Source organism: Lynx canadensis, chromosome A1, assembly GCF_007474595.2.
Source record: "Lynx canadensis isolate LIC74 chromosome A1, mLynCan4.pri.v2, whole genome shotgun sequence".
Taxonomy (NCBI): domain Eukaryota; kingdom Metazoa; phylum Chordata; class Mammalia; order Carnivora; family Felidae; genus Lynx; species Lynx canadensis.
The window spans coordinates 197,748,360-197,768,167 of NC_044303.2; the positions used below are offsets into that span (position 1 = coordinate 197,748,360).

General features: G+C 57.6%; 1 long non-coding RNA gene across 1 annotated transcript; it reads right to left on the reverse strand.

The window, feature by feature from the left end:
• Window positions 1–244: 244 nt before the first annotated feature.
• On the reverse strand, window positions 245–18,856 carry LOC115523540. Its single transcript, XR_003971775.2, has 3 exons — window positions 18,671–18,856; window positions 6,158–6,280; window positions 245–3,564 (listed from the first exon to the last, which is right to left on the reverse strand). It is a non-coding gene; the product is annotated as an uncharacterized LOC115523540 (long non-coding RNA).
• Window positions 18,857–19,808: the final 952 nt, after the last annotated feature.

The window sequence follows — 19,808 nt, forward strand, 5'->3', positions numbered from 1 at the left end:
TTTGAGAGACAGAGCACGAGTGGGGGAGGGGCAGAGAGCGAGAGAGAGCAAGAGCGAGAGCGAGAGCGAGAGCGAGAGAGAGAGAGAGAGAGCATCCGAAGCAGGCTCCAGGCCCCGAGCCGTCGGCACGGAGCCCGACGCGGGGCTCGAACTCACGGACCGCGAGATCATGACCTGAGCCGAAGTCGGACCCTCAACCGACTGAGCCACCCAGGTGCCCCTCTTTTTCTTTTTTTTTTTTTTTAAACCAGCTTTGTTGAGATGTAATCCACACGCCCCCCCCCCCCCAATTTAAACGTACGACGAAATGGTTTTTAATATGTTCACAAAGTTGTGCCACCACTGTCGCAATTAATTTTAGACCACGTCCTCACCCCCAAGAGAAACCCCTTCTCCGTTAGCCCCTCGCATCTCCCACCAGCCCTGCTCTGGGCAGGCCGCTTCTGTCTTTGCAGAGCAGCCCGAACTCACCCGATACGGTGGCCCCATCCCCACCTTTACCCGCTGCTCATTCCAGCCAGACGGCACCTTCAGGGTACTTGTGTGGACTTCCTGCTCCGGCTCCTCCCGACTCCCCAGCCATCCTTCTCAGACATCCTTCCGGAACGCTCCTATCGCCTCCACGCTTGCTTACGAGCCTGAAAGCGCTCACCCTCCTTCCGGCTAAATTCCCAAACCCTCACTGAAGATCACAAGGACCTCTTCCTCTTCTCCAGTGCCCACCACCTCTGGACTCTTAGGGGGTGCTCCCCCTCACGCCCCCTGCTGACTCCTCTCCCAGTGCTCCGTGCCTACTCAAAAGGCTGCTTTTTCTGGGAAGCCCTCCTCCACCGCCTCAAACATCAGGACGCCCTGGTCAACGTCCTCACACATGCTGTGTCCACTTTCTAATCCTGTGTCACACGTGGTGTGCGATTCTCTTTTCCGACCTCCTCCACTTGTGGGCTGTGTGGACCACCTGTGAGGGAAGGGACCCGGCTGGCTGGGCTCACCACTGAAGGTAGGTTCCCCCGTGTAGACGCTCATTAAGCATTGGTTGAATGGCTGAATTGTTTTCCTCAATCTGTTTCTTTCTGGGGTCAGGCTGCAAATGGCATCTGGGTCTGACTGGGTTAGTATCCAGTTCCCTGGGGAGAGCACCCACATTTGTGGGTTTAGGGGTGTCCTTGGGCCTTGCTGCGGTCTTTGTACGTGATACTGGGCCCCAGGGAATGCCATTTGGTGGATGAATGAATGGCCATGGAGACAAATTGTTTTTCTATTGAGAGCGGGCTTGGGTGGGAACCTCCGAGTGAGCAGGCAGAGCTCCCTCGGTCCCTCCTGCCCCGCCAAGTTCTCGGGGAACCCCCAGAGGACCTTCCTGCGTTGCTGGATGTCTACTGTGGTGGCCTTGATATGTGGCGACATGTGGTGCATGACGTATACTTTCAGAGATATCTGAAGGCTTAAGAGGGGAGGCGGTGGGTATCCTCTCCTTAGCAGAGAGCAAAAAACCACACACTTCCTTAAAAAAAAGAAAAAAAAAAGTATCTCCTGTGCCTCTATCAGAAATCTGAAATTTGGCCCGAATCAAGAGTCTCTGTCTCTGGTCTGCCACTTGGAGCAGCTCAGTCCCCACGGCCTCCTGAGAGGGACAGCCCCATCCTGAGGTATTCCCAGCCAAAGAAATGCCTTTCTCTAATATGGAATTCTCCTGTAGGAACTCTTCCCAAACTGCATTTAGCTGGGGAATGATTCCAACAACCCACCTTCGGGGTCCTGGGCAGCTCACAGCCTGTCCACACCACTCTCCCACCAGCCCTGCGAGAGAACGTGCCGGGCCTGACAGCTTGAAGCTTTCAGTAAGAAGCTGGGGGCCGGGGGCTGTCCCGACAGAGTGAACTTTCCAGGGCCCCGGGAACCAAGCTGATAAAGCCAGCCTCCCGCGTCCCTTGCTGCACAACTCTTTCTGAAGCCTTCAGCTGCCCACCTTTGGCGTCCCTGCGTCTTCCCCTCGGGTCTCAGGCCTCAGGCCCAGGCCCTTGCAAGCCACGGTACCAGGGGGACGGTAATCACACCGCCTGGGGCTCGCTCTGCTTTTTCTCACCTTGGTCTCCTCGTCACGAGCAGTGTTAGAGTTTCTCATGAACGGTAGCGATTTGTACGTACCTACTGCCAGTGACTCGTGTTAAATGTAAAACTATTGTGACGGTTTGCAGATGTGGCAAAAATACGAAAGGGGGCGTCTGCGTGACTGCAGCTCGGGGAACTGCGCCCCGTGACGCTGGACCTTCAGGACAGCTGGTGAGGCCGGCAGGGGTATGTTGTGACCTCCACGCGGGGGACCGGGACGGGGAGGAGATGGTTCTGTGGGCACAGCCTGGCTCGAACCAGGGGAGTCGCGGGCTGTTTCCGCACATCCCATTAGGCTCCGAATATCGTGGCCGAGAGAGCCCCCCTCCTGGGTATGGAAACAGGAAGTAGATGGGAGGCAGGCCCACGTTCCCTTGGGAGAAAGTGATGCAGGGACAGGGCTCCATGAGCAGCCTTTGGGGGAAGCTGTTTGCTTCTCCTCTGGCTATAGGCTGCGTACTTCTGTTCCTTGTAGCTAGGAAAATCACAGTGACGCCGACTGTAATAAGAGCAGTCATTTGTTGACTGTTTTAATTGTGCTAATCCCCTCGTATCCCCAAGGCTCTGTGAGAAGGGAATTTTCCAAGGCCACGGAGTTAGGAGCTGAGCTGGGTTCCTAACTCAGAACAGCCAACCCCGGCTCCCTCGTCTTAACCTCTATGCCGAATGTCTCCTCCCCTGGCCAATTTACCAATCCTTTGGGTTTGAGACAGGGTCTCACCATTTCACCTCACCATCCAGCAAGCCTAGGGTGACTTCTATGTGCCGAGGGGAGGTGGGACTGATGTCCTTGCCCTGGAGGAGTGCAGTCAGGCTGAAATGGAAGAAGAATGTCCCTGGCAAGGTGAATAGGGCACAGATCCAAGTGGCGCCAGGGAGAGCCTAAGAAAGGACTGCCAAGGTCTTAGAGGACAAAGAGGTTCCCGCCCCAGGGGGAAAGCTGGGAGGACTTCCTGGAGGAGGAGGTGGTGGGCTGGGAGGAGGGGCAGAGATGCAGGAAGCGTGTCCTCTTGCCCAAGAACTCTTCCCTTGAGTCTCTCTTACTTGTCCAGCAGGCAGACAGTGCTGGCCCTGACCCCTGGTCTCCTTCAGATGAGAAGGAGGTCGACAGCCCTCCTATTCCACTTACCCCACCAGAGGCTCCTTCTTACTCTCGGTCCCCAGTCAGGAGACAGCGGGCCACTTGGGAGACCTGAGTTCTACCGGTGTGGTCACTTATCCCACGTGCTTCCCCTCTCTGTGGCTCCCTTTCCCCTGTGTCCAAGGAGACACTTGAGCAGGTGGCCTTAGACTCACAGCGGGCGGATTCTTACCTGGTGCCGGCTGTTGGCAGTCTGCGGCGTTGCTCCCAGAAACGGGCCAGTTTCCCCTCACTGCTCCCTACTGTCTTCAGGAAATGTCGCCAAGCCCAGCCCGGGGGAGCCTCTGTCTTCTTGGGAAGCTCCGGGGAGGCTGGGAAGGAGAAAATAAACAGTGGCTGTCTGGGTTTTCTCGCCAGGCCCAAGTGAGGAGGCCTCCCCAGCTCCTTCCCTTATATGGGCAGGCTGCTCTGGGCCAGAGCCGTCACTGTCACTGCACTCCCCCACCCTCCACCACCACTGAGGGCTGGGGGCCACTGCCGGGCACCTGGGCCTCTGGTGCTGCCGAGGCTGCGGCAGGGCTGAAGGTACGGGGTGGGTCCCAGGATATGTCTCCATAGTTGCCTCTATTGCTGAGCCGCCTGTCACGGCCTCTAGGCTACTTGGGGTGGAGCCCGTGGGGAGGATTTTTTTTAAATGTTTATTCATTTTTGAGAGAGAGCGTGAGCGGGGGAGGGGCAGAGAGAGGGGGAGACACAGAATCTGAAGCAGGCTCCAGGCTCTGAGCAGTCAGCACAAGGCCTGAGGCAGGGCTCGAACTCACGAACTGTGACATCGTGACCTGAGCCAAAGTCAGAAGCTTAACCTAACGGACTGAGCCAGCCAGCCCCCTCCCCACCCCCCACCCCCACCGTGGGGAGGATTTATACTGGGATGAGGGGTGGAGGAAGAGAGTTTCTATCTGGTCCCGACTTAATCCCCAACTCGCACTGTGACCTTGGCCAGGCCTTTTCCCTCTCCCACCTCTGTGTCTCCCTGTGTCAAATGAGGGTGTGAAAAGTACTAATCCTCAACGGTGAGTCCCACGAAGGGGAGCTTCTGTACCTCCATTTCGCAGAAGGGAAAACAGGCTTGGCGAGGCCAGCTGGACTACAGCTCTCCAGCTAGAAAGGCAGGGTTTGAACTTGGGGCTGTCAGCCTTCAGGGTCTGTGTTTGGAATGGGCTGCTTGCTAAGGCTGCTCTCGCTGTAATATTCAGCCGCTCACCTGTGCCATATGGAAAAGGCATCTATCTACTGGTGCCGCTCCCTCAGAAGACCGGGGGGCCCCCAGTGCCCAGCGGCCAAGCCCAAAGGAGCCTGACCTGTTTAGCGATGGGCGCACCAAGGCGTTCATGCCGGTGTTCCCAGCACCCCATTCGGGGCTGGAGCAGACTCAGGGCTCACGAAAGGGGAGCTGTGGAATCCCTGAATAGCAGACGTCAGTAGTCACATCTGTGCCATGGGCACAATCTCTCAACTCCCAGGCCCACTCTGATGATGGAACAAAACGATGCATGAGAACGCACTGAGATGTCACCTTTATGATCGGCATTGTCTCTGTTCATAAGCTCCTTTTTCTCTCTCTCTTGTGTCTTGTCCCCAGGCCATCTTCTCCCAGGCTGACCAGTTCTCGCCTGCCCAGCTGTGGGACTGACGAGGATGGGTCTGCTGGGAGCCGGGGCTCTGGGCCCTGGCGGCAGTGATCACAGGAGAGGCTTTGGGAAGGGAGGTGGGAGGGGAGGAGGGGATGGGCTGCTGGGAACAGCTCAGAGACGAGCCTTGCACAAGCACCGACATCCTGTGTGCTCTTGGGCCAGCCCATCCGTCATCCCGGCATCCTCTCAGACCCCCGGCCCTCTTCCTGGGGGCCCAGGGGCAGGTCTCCAGGACGGAGGACAGACTGTCAGCGTGGCCGAGGGACAGCAGCTGGCCGCCCCGCAGGTCTGCTCAGTGTCGGAGCTGGACAGTGCAGGGGGGGGGGAGGGGAGGAGGGGGGAGAGGTGTCTGCAGCCCTCCTAATCCAATTTGTTCAGGCCAGGGCTCTGACGCTCATTGGCTAGCGAGTGAGGGCCCGGGGGTGTGTGCTGTGCGGGGGCCCACGTTTGCTCGCACAAACGAGCGTGCGGCGTGTGCAGAGGTGAACAGGTGTGCTGCGTTATATAAGCCAGGCCTGGGCCTCGTCACCTGTCCTGGAGCGTCAGCTCCCTGCCAGAGCCCTGCCTCCCCCTCTCCCGCCATCAGGTCTTTGTCCACTTTTTCCAACCCTCCTGAGACCCGGTGCCAGAACCCCGCTCTGAGAGTGAGCGCCTCGGCCTCTCTCTGCCTCCGTGTCTCTACCTGCCTTAGGGAGCTGGTACCTCACCCCTGCCTGCTCCACCCGCGGGGAACGAAAGCTGGCGAGTGTTGAAGAATGTGGTAGAAGGGACGAAAGCTATGACGGGTTTCTTGGGCTTCACCGTGTGCCCAGCAGCGGGCACACGCCTGACCTCACAGACCCTTTCGAGGCCCTGTGAGCTGGTTATCACCAGGCTCACCACGCCCAGGTCTGTCTGCTTCTAGAGCCTGACCCTGTGTACTCCTTCCCAGGGAATTCTGCTGTCCTCCCCCAAGGCTGTCGTTCGCCGTAGCGCAGAGGCTTTCGTTGCTAGCTTGTAGGGAGCGTAGGGTGGGGTGGATTTCTAGCTCCGGCTTGGTTTTCCCTTCTCTGACTTCACTTCTTTTCTCCTACAGCCCACATGTAGCAGCTTTGATGGCCCGCACCCCCTCTGTCAGCAGGGCCTTCCTTCAACTCTTCCCAGTGCAAGGCCTGGTTTCCTGGTCATTCTGAGGGTCGGGATGGGGAGGTATCCTGGGGGCGCGCAGGGCTGTTGCGGGAGCCCCCAGTGGCAGGGCTGGGGCTGTGGAAGGCGTGGGGGAGGCACTCACAGCTCTGTTTTCAGGGCCTCTGCCGCCTGCCCTCCTCTCTGGTCCTCAGGAGGCCCTCTCTGGGGTGCTTGCTCGTCCAATGTCAGCGTTGCAAGAGTGGCTCCCACCGGCCAGTGCCCTTGCCTGAAAGAAACAAAGATACAGCCTTTCAGAAGGATGCTGGGGAGCCCTGTGGCCAGAGCCCTGCCGTCCGTGGGTCCTGACTGGGCTTCCGGGCTCTGAGGGACTGAATATGGGCCTGGCCTCCTGCTGGGTCCCCAGAAGTCTGAGGCTGAGGCTGTTAGGATCTTCCAAGCTCCAAAGAGCCTGCTCCTCAGTCCCTAGGCAGCCACTGTCCCCACTTTACCTGCCCGGCTTTCCAAGGGAGTGTTCTGAGTGGCTCTAAGCTCCAAGAGCAGCAGGGGCCACGGTCCCTTCCCAGCACACTAAGGCCCCAACGCGAAACAAGGGGTCTGGAAGAAAGTTTCCCAGAGGCCCCTCTGACCAATGGCTCCACCTCCGGCCTCAGACGTCAGAAAGGAGCCATTTAGGGGTAGGTCCAAACTTTGGGTTACCACAGTGGCCAAGGCCGAGGGGACAGCCCTGGGGCCGCCCGTGACCGCTTCGAGCCGCACAAGGCTTTCACCCTGCAAAGTGCTTCCTTCCATAACTGAAGGTACCACCTCCGCCAGGGGTAGGAGTAACTTCCCCGCGTAACCGAGGTTCTCAGTGGCTCTGCAGTGTGCCCAGCGTCATCCACTGGCAAGAATCAGAAGGAAGCTTGAACCCAGGGCGGCTCACGCTCCATCCAGCCTGAGCAGCGGCCTGCTGGATGACCCCGAAACAAAGCTCACATCGTTACGGTCATTGCAAAAGCCGCTGTGCCCTCTGCTGGCTTTGCTCACTTCCAAGAAACACGAGGGCCTGGGAATGGGCCACATCTGGGAGCCAGATGGCACCACAGTGGGAGAGGGCTGAGCTCGAAGCTCCTCGCAAGCACAGGAAACCGTGCCCACAGCCGGGTCCCCCTGGAGGGGCTTCCTTGCCCTCAGCTCCCCTTCCTTGCTCCCTCACGCATGTACACGGATTGCAGCCTGTGCCCTCCTTGGACTCCAGGGTCCTGGGATTTCCACCAGACATTTGCAAAGAACAGAGAACCCAGGCCCTGCAGCCAGGCAGGTCTGCACCGAACCTCCCCCTAGCTCTTTCTAGCTGTGTGACCAAGAGCTGGTGGCTTCACCTCTCTGAACTTGGTCCCCGACCTCAGGCTTGTTTGTGAAGGTCAGCTGAGGTCCGTGTCAAGTGCAGGCGCAGTTGCTGGCATGTAGGGAGCCCACATACATGGCTGCATTTCCATTATGAGCCCAGGGCTGGACCCACAGTGAGGCATAGGCTTGGGAGGGAGGGAAGCAGGAAGGATGGGGGCAAAGGTCCAGAGAGGCATCCAGAGAAGATGTGGATGCTGGGGTGGGAGCCACCACGTGGGGCCCCTTTCCATGTCCCCTCGGTGATGCGGCTTCTCCGGGCCTCTGTTTCCCAGGGCGCCCTCCCACCCCCTTGACACCCCAGCTGAGTTCACTAGCCTCACACGCTCCCTACTTCCTCCCCAGGGAAGGCTGCTGCTGGGGACTTTTGAGCAAGCCCTGGGAATGCAGTTTGAGGCTGAACTGAGAGTGATGGAGGAAGAGAGGGAGAGGAAGGGGGTTCCACCTGCCTGGCCCCTAATACCAAGCCTGGTGCTCAGGCCCCGGGAGGCTGGGGGCTAGAGGACCCCCGTGCTTCTCATTCACCGTGACCTTCCAGTGAGAACAAAGGCAGGGACACACAGTGACAGTTACAGTAGCCACCACCCACTTACGCCGGGACCTGCTGTGATCCTAACAAGAGCTTTCGATGCGCCCCACACTCGCTAAGTGCTTTGCACTGGCTTTCTCACAACCACGTAGAGGAGTTGCGTACCGTTTTCACTCCCATTTTCCAGATGGAGAAACTGAGGCTCGCAGAGGTCATAGCGCTCCCTCAAGGTCACACGGCCGGTGAGCGTCAGGCTCAGGATGGGCTTCGGCCAGCCCAACACGCGTTTTCACGGCTGCCCCGTGAGACCCCACTATCCCCCGGCACCATTTTTATAGAGCGACAGCCTGGGTGAGTGTCTCACGGCGTTTCGTCAGGCCTGTGTTCACTGAGGTGGACACGGGGCTGTGGGCAAAGAAGCATCTGCAGAGTAAACGGAGGTGTGCGGACCCCGGCAAAGGTGCACATCTCCAGAAGCAGGGAGACTTTCCATTTTCGTTATGCCTCTCGTACTTCTTCCCTAGCGTGCTGTCTGTTTAAAACCAACCAACCGCAGCAAAGGGATTAGTTCTCCCTTCTGCCCTGTCCACTTTGCAAAGAAGTGGGGCCTCCAGGGTCCCGGTTTGCTGGCTCTGAGCGACGCTCTCTGGATACTACAAATGCTGGTTTCTTCTGGAGCGTCCTGGATGGGAAGAGCAGCTGGTTAGAATCCAGGTCACCTGCGGTGTGATTGCGGAAAGAGCCTTCCCCTCTCTGGGCCTCACTGTGATGTGGTGGGGAGGGGACCGGACTCCATGGTATCCCACTGGGGGGATGGCTTGACCCCAGCCCATCCCCTTGGTGTTAGTGTCAGTGTGCTGGAATTGGAAGGTGGACGGTCTGCATGGATCTCCACGGAGCGAGAGAGAAGGGGCACCGAAGGTTGAGGCTGGAACTCCCCCGCTGGCTCTCACTCGCTTCCCCTGCTAGCCCACCCTATGCTCAGCCCAGAGCAGGCCACAGGGACCTGGGCCGGGTGGGTTTTCTGCAGCAGGACTCAAAGTCTCAGAACGTTAGTGCTGGAGGCAACCTCATCTCGCGCCCATTGCTCGGATGAGGAAAACCGAGGTACGGAGAGGAGAGGCAACCCGCTCAAAGTGATGCAGTCCGAGGCCCAGCTGGGACTGGCTCTTTCTACTCACGGAGGGATCCTAATCTGTTAGATCTTAACAAAGAGGCCCTGGGAGGGAGGCCGGAGAGAGGGGGCCTTTAAGTTCCTTTGGCTTTGAAGATGGAATAATCATGACTTCCTTTTCTAAATATCTTTTGGCCCTTCCTAGAACCAGATGGCGGATGTTTGGAATTTATGTTGTAAATAGTGTTTAAGAAGGGGATGGGGGTGAAGATGTGTTACTTTCTCCATCTTCCAAAAGCCGGATCTGAAGGAGGGGATGGGGGGGGAGGGGAGCTGTGTATGAGATGGGGGAGAAGAGAGAGGAGACGGGGAGGAAGAGGGAGGAGTCATTGACCGAAGGGCAAGAGGGAGAGAGGCAGGGCGAGGAAGAAAGTGAGTGAAGAGGGGGTGAGGGGTGAGAAGAGGGGCAGAGGGAGAGAAGGCGGGCGAGGGAGATGGGGAAGGGGCTCCCCGGGCTGCAGGCTCTGACAAGCTCCATCTCAAGTCCAGGAGCAAACCCTTGAGTTTTCTAAAAATAGCTCAGCCTTTCCCCCAGCGGGGCTGGCAGCAGGGACGGGGAGAGAGGCACGCTTGCCCTTTTATGGTAAGAAAAATTCAGATCCCCAGAGGGGGAGCTGGGCCAGGAGCCTGTAGTTCTGGATGAGGCCCAGCCCTGGGGTCCAGGGTGGGACAGTCTGGGTGAGGGCTGTGACTTGGTGGGATGTCCTGGCCGGTTGGGGGGAGGGGAGGAGGGTAGCTCCATCGTCTGTGAAGAGAGGGCTGGGGTGGCCACACTGGAAAGCCCTGGGGTCCTGGTGGAGCCCCAGTGATGGAGTGCAAGACCTTAGAGAAACATCTGGTCCATGCCATCTCCCTGTTTTTAGAAGAAACTGCATCCCAGAGAGGGAAAGAGACTGTGTGGACGTTTGAGGTGTCAAGGTAAATAGATCCCAGGCTCACGCGTGGATGGCTAACGTGCCCATTACCCTAAAGGGCAGCGTGGTTAGTGGAGAGGGCACTGGTCTGGGCATCGGGGGACCCAAGGGCCCACTTCCCATTTGCACATGGTTTGCTGTGTAACCTTGAGCAATATGCTGAACCTCTCTGGTCTCTGATTCCCCCACTGGGGTGATCTTCAGGGCCGTTCCAGCTTCTTGCCTCTCTGGGAAGTCCGAGGCTGGACAGCAGAGCTTGGGCAGAGAGGATGCAGCTCCCAGTAGAGGGGAATCTACAGGTTGCTGTTTTCGTCCTGGCTGACTTCCTGTGCTCAGGCAAAAGCTTAGATGGATCGAGACAGGGAGAGAGGAGGGGAGACTGAGGCAGATCATGGGTGGAATCTCTGACCGTTTAAGCTGGTTGGGTCCAGCCCCGCTCTGAACACACTGAGGCCAGAAAAGACCTCACACTCATGGTCATGCTCAAGGTCATATGGAGGGTTGAGGCAGAGCCAAGAATAGAACCCAGGGCTTCCCCTCCCAGCCTTGGGCTCTTTCCTCTGCAGGAGGCCTCCCGTCTGCAGCAGCTGACAACGTGAGGGACTATCTCTGGGCAGGAAAAGAGCGTTCCTGAGCAGAGCAGTTAGAACTCAAGATACACCGTCATCTTTTGACTACTTCTTGGGGATAGTTATGTCCTGGGGGGGCACCTGCCTCTCTTCTGTCCCCTTCCCTTGGCTTTGAGGACCATATCGTAGCTTCCATCTCTGGATACAGGCAGGGAAGAGGCAAAGAAGGATGCACCAGGCTAGGCGGCCACCCTGGCAGTGTGATCTTGGGCAAGTCCCTCCCCCACCCCACCCCGCTGTTGGCCTCAAGGTTCCACATCTATAACACGCTCTTGTTAGGTCCCTTTTCGCTCTAACAGGATAATGACACTATGAGTTTAAAATTCAACACCAGGAATGATGACTAAGCATCTGCTAGGATCGCCAGGGTGAGCGAGAGGGATTCAGTACTACTCTGTAGCTTTATAATCCATTGAGGTGGGGACCCGGTGCCCAAGGTTCCTGGGAACCCCAATCCTGAACCCGGGCTGATTCTCTGACCCCAGGCTGAACCCAGAACTCACGGAGCTCTGGTGTCACTGCCGAGGCCTGGCTGTCCCCGTGGCTCTGCCCTGGCCTCTCTCTACTCTTTCCCACACGGCTGCCCTATGTGGTTCCCCTTCCTATCTGCCCACGGCCCATCTCTGCACACCCAGCCTTTCTGTGACTCAGCCCAAAGAGGCTTGCTTTCCTCTTACAGCCTCCTGTGACACCCCCACCCACTGCTAAGGGAAAAGAGGGACAGGAAAGAAATAGGGACAAAAATAAAGCGTCTTGTTCTAAATTGGAAGCTTCCCTGTGACCCTCCTGGAATTTCCATGTAGACTCTCGGGGGCGTGTGAACAGAGCTCCCAGGGACCCGGGCCCCCTCTGCCTCATTCTTGCTGGGGTGGAAGGCCATCGGCTGAATGCTCCCTGGAGACCCAGTCTTACAAGCAGGCTCCAGGTCTCCCTGGTCAGGCCTGGTGGGTTCCCTGGGAAGGACGAAAAGCAGCAGTGGGGTGAAAGGAAGTGGAGGGGAGGAGGGTCCCCAGAGGGCCCTTGTGAAGTCAGGGCAGAACTGATGTCATGCCCAGCTGGGAATCTGACATCCAGGCAGCAGGGGAGTTCAGTCCCAAGGCAGCCGGGGCTGTGATGTGAAGTTCCAGGCTGGTGGTGGGAAAGGCCACGAGGCTCAAACTCTTCTAACTTGATTTCTCTCCACAGTGTCCGTGTTAAGCTTGCATACCTCTGGGGACGGGGAGCTCAATCACCTCATCTCTCTTTGGACAGACTCTTGGAGAGTCCTTCCTAATATTCCTACTGACAGCTGCCCCTCTGGGACTGCACGTCCTGTCCTTTAAGGTTACAAGGAACAAGTGTCTGTTCCCTAGAAAGCTCTTTGGAGGTTTAAACATGGCGACTACAGCTCTCGGGCTCCCTACCCTTCCTAATCCCACCCCAGGTCTCCTATCCCATTATTTGATATCTCAGAGTCACTAATGCCAAATTCCCAGGGCTCTCCCCTGCGCTGGGGCTCTTGGCCTGACGGTGTTGGGGAAAGGATACAAGCAGGCTAAATAAAGAAAGGGACTCCCTCCCGAGACAGATACCAAGAAGGACATCTACCACTTAATGGCATTTTGGTTGTAGGCTATTAAGGCCGCTTCACCATCCAACCTTCCCCACTTCGCCAGCCTCAGATCTCACCCGGCTTTAGACCTACCCTCCGTTCCGGTCAAATGCGCTTGTTTGCTGTTCTGAAAATGCCCTCCTAGTCCCGCCTCCATACCTTTGCACACAGAACTCTCGACCTGGAAAGCCTTCCCTTCTCTTCGCTGTCTATCCAGAGCATGCCATGCCGCTCCGACCACCCCTACTCCAGGTTCTCCCTCCCTGACAGTCCAGGCAGCCACCATCACCCATGGGATGACCCAAGCAATCTCCCTTCCAGCCCAAATCATGGAGCATCACAGCCTAAAGGGCCTGGAGGGACAGCGGAACTTAACCCAGTGTGTTAGCTGCAGAGCTGGGGTCCGAGTCCTAGCCTGATTCTTTCCTTTTATCGCCATCTTGCCCCAGTTTATCTCAGCCGACACCCCTGGATTCAATGGGGTTGTCAGGTCACATGCCTGAGGTCTGGCAGGCTCCGGGGAGACAGGCCAGTGGCCTCTGAGCCTGGAAGACCAGCCAGGGGTGGTGCCCTGGCTGTTACAGATGCCATCCTGAGGCGGCAGCCTCCCTCTGGACACTTCAGCCCCATCCTTGTTTGCCGAATGAAGAAGAGGAGGAGGAAGAAGAGGAGGAGGAGGAGAGGGAGGAGGAGGAGGAGGAGGAGGAGGAGGAGGAGGAGGAGGAGGAAGATGGTACGGGGTGGAAGCTAGTGGCAGCTGAGCAGTGTCCCTGTTAAGGTCACTGGGGCCAGTGTGTTTCCCAGTTCGGGGCTTCTCCTTCTCCCTGGATGCATGGCTTGGGGCAGAGGAGGGCCATTCAGGAAGGGACCTAGGCTTGCGGCCCATACGGGTGCTCAGGGAAGGCTGAGGTGAGGCTGCTTCTTTCAGCCTTGGTCTGGCTCACTGCCCCCTCCTCAAATCTCTGCTGGGTGGTGCTGGGTGAGGGGCACCCAGGACTGATGGGCCCCCCCAAGGGTACTCAGTCCACACTACGGGGTGCTCATTGGCCAGAAGGATGGTTTGGCCAAGGTTTGCATTTTTGCCCTTGAGCAAGTGTGTGGATGGAGGGGGGGGAGGATGGGGGTGGGGTAGGGGGAGCTCCATCTATCCCCTCACCATAACAATACTTAATCTAGAAGGAGGCACCAGGCTTCAAACGGTCCCCTTTCCAAATGCCTAGTCGGTCCTATCGGGCAGGCCAACTCTCGCTCACTGACTCATTGGGCGGCGCTGGAGCTATGGGCACGGGGTCCTGGAGCCAGCCAGACCTGGGTCTGAGCTCCAGCTTGGCCTCTTACGAGCTGTGTGACTTCAGGCAAATGACTACCTCTCTCTGAGCCTCTGGGACCCCAGAGAGGGGCCAAGGGCCAGGCGCCTGGGAAGACTCGGCAGGCGGCAGTTGGTGTTTTTGCAAGAACAAGGGCAGTTTATCCCCCCCCCCGAGGGAAGGAAGAGTTGGAGCCCACTACGGCGCCTCCTTCCCTCCCAAAGAAGCTGCCTTGAGTACAACGGTTCCAGTTACCCGCGCTCAATGGCGGTCCGTGCAGAAGCAGGTGACCCGCCTTCCGAAGTCGCCTCAGAAGGTCAGCCTAAGGCTGTGTCACAGCGCCTGTGTCATCAGGTAGGCACTTTCCCCTCTCACATCATCACAAAGAGAGTGAGTGCAGTACGATAAGATATTTTGAGAGAGACGCCACCCTCACAGAAGTTTTATTACGATACGTTGTTGTAATTGGTCTGTGTTATTAGTTATTGTTAGCGTCTCACTGTGGCTAACTTCCAAGGTAAACTTTGTGACTGGTAGGTGTGCATAGGAGAAACACAATATGTACAGGGCTCAGCGCCCCCTGCGGTTTCAGGCATGCCCTGGGGGTCCTGGAGCAGACCCTGTGTGGATGAGCCGGACGGCTGCTAGCACATTTTAGCAGTTATTTGCTACTGACCACTTGCTCTGCGCCCGGTCACTGATCTGAGGGCCTCATGCGTTTGAGCCCGTTTAATCCAGGCAACTCAGTAACCTGAGGAGACAGGAATTCTTATCACGCCCCCTGTCACACAGATGCTATGAGAAAGATCTGGAATTCAAACCCAGGCAGCCTGACTGCCATTCGGCACCTTTAACCGCCAGCCTCTTGCATCTTTCTTTTTTTTAATGTTTATTTTGAAAGAGAGAGAGAGAGAGAGACAGAGTGTGAGCGGGGGAGGGGCAGAGAGAGAGAGGGAGACACAGAATCCAAAACAGGCTCCAGGCTCTGAGCTGTCAGCACAGAGCCCGACGCGGGGCTCGAACTCATGAACCGTGAGATCACGACCTGAGCCGAAGTTGGAGGCTTAACTGACCGTGCCACCCAGGCGCCCCCCACCAGCCTCTTGTATTTTAGCCCTGTTCTGGCAGCCGTCTGACCCCCCCGCCCAATCCCAGTCCCCTCTTCACCTGGGCAAAGAGTATCACCCCACCTCTGAAAGCCCCTTCGCTCAGGAGTTGGCCTCGGTTTCCTCATCTGGACGAAAGGGGCCCGGATGAGTTGGTCTCCATGGGCCGTGGGAATAGGTGATTCATGCCGTGCGCTAAGGCGGGTTTTGAATTGGAGAAAAGGTTTCTGGTGGAGAAACATGGCTGCCAATAAGTCGCTTTTGCAAGCGGGGAGGGGGCCGCCTCTGTGGCCCTCGTATGTGTGGTGAAGTCCCGCGGGGCCTGTCTAGACAGGCCGTCCGGAGATGGCAGCCCCCGTGGGCTCTTTCCCCCAAATTCCTGCAGATGATCGGGCAGGCGGCCTCTGGTTGGAGCGTAGCCGCCTCACACCGCTGGGCCGGGGGAAGGCCGCGTGAGCAGTGCTCATCCTGCCCCAGGGCCTCCGGGGTGCTCTGCGGCTTGGCGCATGGAAGGCGGCCTTCTAGACACCCATGTGGACAGCGGCGAGCAGAGTTTTGTTTCTTTTTCATCCTTTTTTTTTTTTAAAGTAAACTCTAGGGGGCGCCTGGTGGCTCAGTCAGTCAAGCCTCCCCTCTTGATTTCAGCTCAGGTCATGATCCCGTGATTGTGAGATCGAGCCCTGTGTCGGGCTTCGCGCTGCCCCTCCCCTGCTCACGCTCTCCCTCTTCCCTCCCCCCTCCCCCCAAAAAAAAGAAAAGAAAAAGAAATCCGACCGTTTTAAGTGTTGTGAAGGCGGGGGATGCTTGTATGCAACTGGTAGGAGTGCAACTTGATTCAGCCACTTTGGAGGACGAGCCAGTGCTCTCCTGTAAAGTTGACCAGGCATGTAGGCCAGACCCCAGCAATCTCTCTCTCAAGGTATAAATTCCAGAGAAACTCCGGCTCACAAGCACCAGGAGACGTGGACAAAAGTAGTCATAATAGCAACCATCAGAAAAAGCCTTCATCACAGGTTTTTGCACGACCCCACGGCCCTGTGCCCTGGGGACTATTCACTTGGAAGACAGTGGTTGAGGCAGGACCCAGGCATAGCCCAGCGGTGAGGACCTCGGAGACCATCTCCCTAGCTCCTCAGGGCTCGCATGGGGAATCAGATACAGCCCCGAGGGTTCGCGGTGACACTGGGCCTGGAACTTTCTATTCCCCAGAGCGATGTGTGTCGGCTCTTTCCCACAACTGGCCACTCTGGGAAAGGGCTGATTTTGCCCAGAGAGCTGCAGTGTGGCTCTTAGCGAGTCGGGACAAAGTCCTTTCTATCCTGGGGCAGCCGTGGGGCTGAGGAAAAAACGGTGGCTTTGAAACTAACTAGAACACTTGGCTTCAAGTTCTGGCGAGATCACCGTCTTAGCCAATCTCCTCTCTGAAATGGGATCCCTCCTCCCTGCTTCGAGGTGTTGTGGTGGGCAAGCCAAGAGCGTGTATTTTGGAGCTGCGGACTAGGTTCAAATCCCCTCTGCCACTTTCTTAGTTGTGTGACCTTGGGTGAGCTCCAGTGGTTTCCTACTCTATAAATTAGGGATAATGAAATGATGCTGATTCCTGCCTCTGGGTAACCCTGGGAAGATTAAATGATACAAGTGATTCAGCCTGGTACCTGGCCTCCCAGGAAATCCTCCATGTATATTCACGAGGTCACCCCCACATTGGAGGGTCAGCAGGAAGTTCTGGGGTGGAGTGGCCGAGGGGCAGGGGGTGGGAGACCCCGGGGGGAGAGAGCAGCTGGGGCAGCTGGCACAATACATGTCCAGCCTTAACAATTCGCGAGCTAGGTGACCTTAGGCAAGTCACTTAGCCTCCATGACTCAGTTTCTTCATCTGTCCAATGGGGATCATAATCGCGCCTACCTCACAGGATTGTTGTGATGATTTAGTGAATTGTTTCATGTAAAGACCTTAGGTAATGGCTGGACCATGGCAATCGCAATATAATTCTCGTATCTGCACCGCCACCATGGAGTCCGGGATTCGGGAGGCCGGCTGCTTCTGTTCTAGCCCTGTCATCGGCTCTCTGCATGACCTAGAGCAGTGCTCTCTTATTGGATTCAGTTCCCTCAGCTGTGTTTGTGAGGGTCTCGGCTGCTTGGCCTCACAGCATTCTTAAAACTCTACAGGGGCGCCTGGGTGGCTCAGTCGGTAAGTGTCCGACTTCAGCTCAGGTCATGATCTCGCGGTCCGTGAGTTCAAGCCCCGTATCGGGCTCTGTGCTGACAGCTCAGAGCCTGGAGCCTGTTTCGAATTCTGTGTCTCCCTCTCTCTATGACCCTCCTCCGTTCATGCTCTCTCTCTGTCTCAAAAACAAATAAATTAAAAAAAAAAAATTAAAAAACCCCACAAAACTCTACATGTGTGGGAACTCCCCCCAGGAGCTTGAAATGCAGATTCCTGGGGCCCCACCGACGGCTTAACCTCTGGCCTTTGAACTCATGCCTGCTGTACCTTCTCTCTTCAGCAACTCTGAGTGCTCCCTATCTGAGTTTCATTCCCACTTTTCTCTAAACAGAGCTAAGGTCATCTTGCCCCTCGAGAGGAGTAGGGTCCGGTGGTAACATGACACCAGCCCCATTTACCCTGCTCTTGGGTGCCTGTGTCCCTCTCTCTTCATGACAACCAAGTGACGTCAGAACCATACTCATTTTATAGAGGAGGAAGCTGAGGCTTGGGGATAGCAAGTGACTCGCCCAAGGTCACGTGTCTGGGAAGTAAAAGAGCCAGGATTGGACCCAGGCAGTTGGATTCCAGAGTCTCCTTTGGGACCATTATGGCCTCAGGTCTTATGTGACCAGAGTGGGGCAAGCGAAGGTGGTGGGCGGGCTGGCGTTGGAGGGTTGTGTCCACTCTGGGCCCCAGATGTGGTCAGAGCATATTCAGAAGAGCGATACTGCCTGCACACCTTCCGGTGCCGATCCCAGGCCTCTGCCCCTGCACAGCCCTGCCTCGCGTGTCTGCTGCCTTCCTCCGAGGCCCCCACCACACCGCATTACCCCTCCTGAAACCCTCTGCTGTGTGTTCGGTCCTCATGGCACCCCGAGGCCCTGCACCCCCTGGTCCAGAGATCAGCCCCTTCCCCACCAGAGGCTGCAACAGGGCCAGGCTCATCCTGAGGCCTCGGGGCTGTGGGCTGGCCCTCCCCTGGCCAAACCTACAGTCGGAGACCCTTGGGCTCCTTTCCACCACTTGAGGCTCAACCTCTGAACGCTCCCATGGGCTTCAGGCATCTGCGTGGACTCTCAGCTCAGGGACTCGGGTGGGGGGCGGGGGACTTCCGGCACTGGCTGCCCTTTAGGCTGCAGTAGGGCTCCAGAAGCCACATCCTGCACGGAGACCTTGTTGTCCCACGGTTTCGTGGTACGGATGGGAAACTGCAGCCCAGAGAGGGTAGGGTGCCCGCCCAGGGCCACAGGGCCAGGCAGTGAGAGGCAGAGCTGGGGCTGGAGCCCACGTCTCCAGCCCCCAGCCGGCACCCTGGCCTTCCCCGCCCCTCTGCCGGTCTGCTGGAGCCTGCGCTGACATAGCTTCGCCTCGGCTTTGCTTCTTGAAACCATTATTTGAAAACAGCTTTCCTTGCCAGGAGCCCCAGGCTTTTGGAGCTGTGAAATCAAACCTCCCAGAGCAAGGAACAAGCAGTGTCTCCAGAGAAGCCGGGGAGATGGGCCCAGGGCCGGCAGGACGCGAACGCCGACCGCTCCCTCCGCTCCCACCCCCCACTTAACCACGGCCACAGAGCCCTCCGGGCCAACTGGACCACAGACCCCGCCCATCCGGTCAGGGCAGGGTGGGCACTTAGAGATCGTCCAGTCCGGCCCCTGGACGGATGGGGAAACTGAGGCCCGGAAAGGTGGAAGCGCAGAGCAGGTTAGCGAGAGAGCAAGGACCAGACCCCTGGCTACAGCATGCCCCTGTGGCGGATGCCACAGATGCCCCCCGATTCGCAGACGCCATGTCTGCCACTGGTTCTTACCTCTCCTGGGGTCTGGTCCAGGTGTGGCTCCTTGTGGCCCAGACACGGGGGGCAGCCCATTTAGGGGACGGTTGGGGGCGTCACTGCTTCTCAACTAACTTGACCGGGCCTCTGGCACCCCTTACCGCCACGGGGCATTTTTAAACGGCTGGCACTGGGCCCCCCTCCCCTTAGCCCCTTGCCCGCTGCTCCTTGGCCACAGAGGGGCCCTCTGCCTTTTACCTTATATGAGCTGAAGAGGCGAGCCTGGTGTTGGGGTGAGGCGGGTGCTGAGTCCTCCCGGGGCCCCCCATTGGCCCGGGCGCCTGCCACGTGACCGCCTCGCCTTGACCTGCCCCCGGTGCCGAATGTTGCTTTTACCCCCTAAGGAAGGAGTGGTTGACAATTTTCATATTTCTTCTAAATTTGGAGATTTCAGACAATGCTGGGAGGCTTGGCTCCAGCTGCCAGAGCCCATGTGGAAGTCATTAAGCCAGAGAAGGGGGGGGGCGCGGGAGAGAGGGAGGCAGGGAGAGGAGGAGGAGGAGGAGGAGGAGGAGGAAGGGGGACGGAGTTCTGAGACTTGCCAGTTGTCAGCCTGGGAACACGAGCAAACTCCCTGGGAGCTTGCTGTGTGTGAGAATTTCCTTCCTCTTTCCCCACTCCAGTGCCCCAGGACTGGAGAGGGAGTTCTGAGATGTTTCTGGGAACCCCCGGTGGGGAAGACACCAGTCCTGGTTCCTGAGGTCCAGGGTCTGGTAGGAATGGCAGGGGACAGGGGACCAGGAGGAAGTAAATTCCCTCTCCAGAAAGCCGGGGCCCTGATAGGCCAACCCCATGGTTGTGCAAAGGAGGTCCCGGGCCCCAGAGGGGAAGGGCCTGTCCTGTCACACAGGAGGCGGTGATGGTGTAGAGCTTGAATCCAGGGTTTCCCTGCTGGGATGCTCTCTCCCCACTGTCCTAGTGGTCACGAATGCCCTTCTCTCGCCAGTATGCTCCTTCTTTCTCATTAGGCTTCCTATAGAGTCCTTAACATTTTTCATGCCTCAGGGCCTTTGCACTTACAGCTCTCTGCCAGAAGTGCCCTCTCCCCAGAATTTCCCGCAGCTGGCTCCTTCCCCAGCAGCTGGTCTCAGCTTAAAAGTTACCTCTGGGGGAG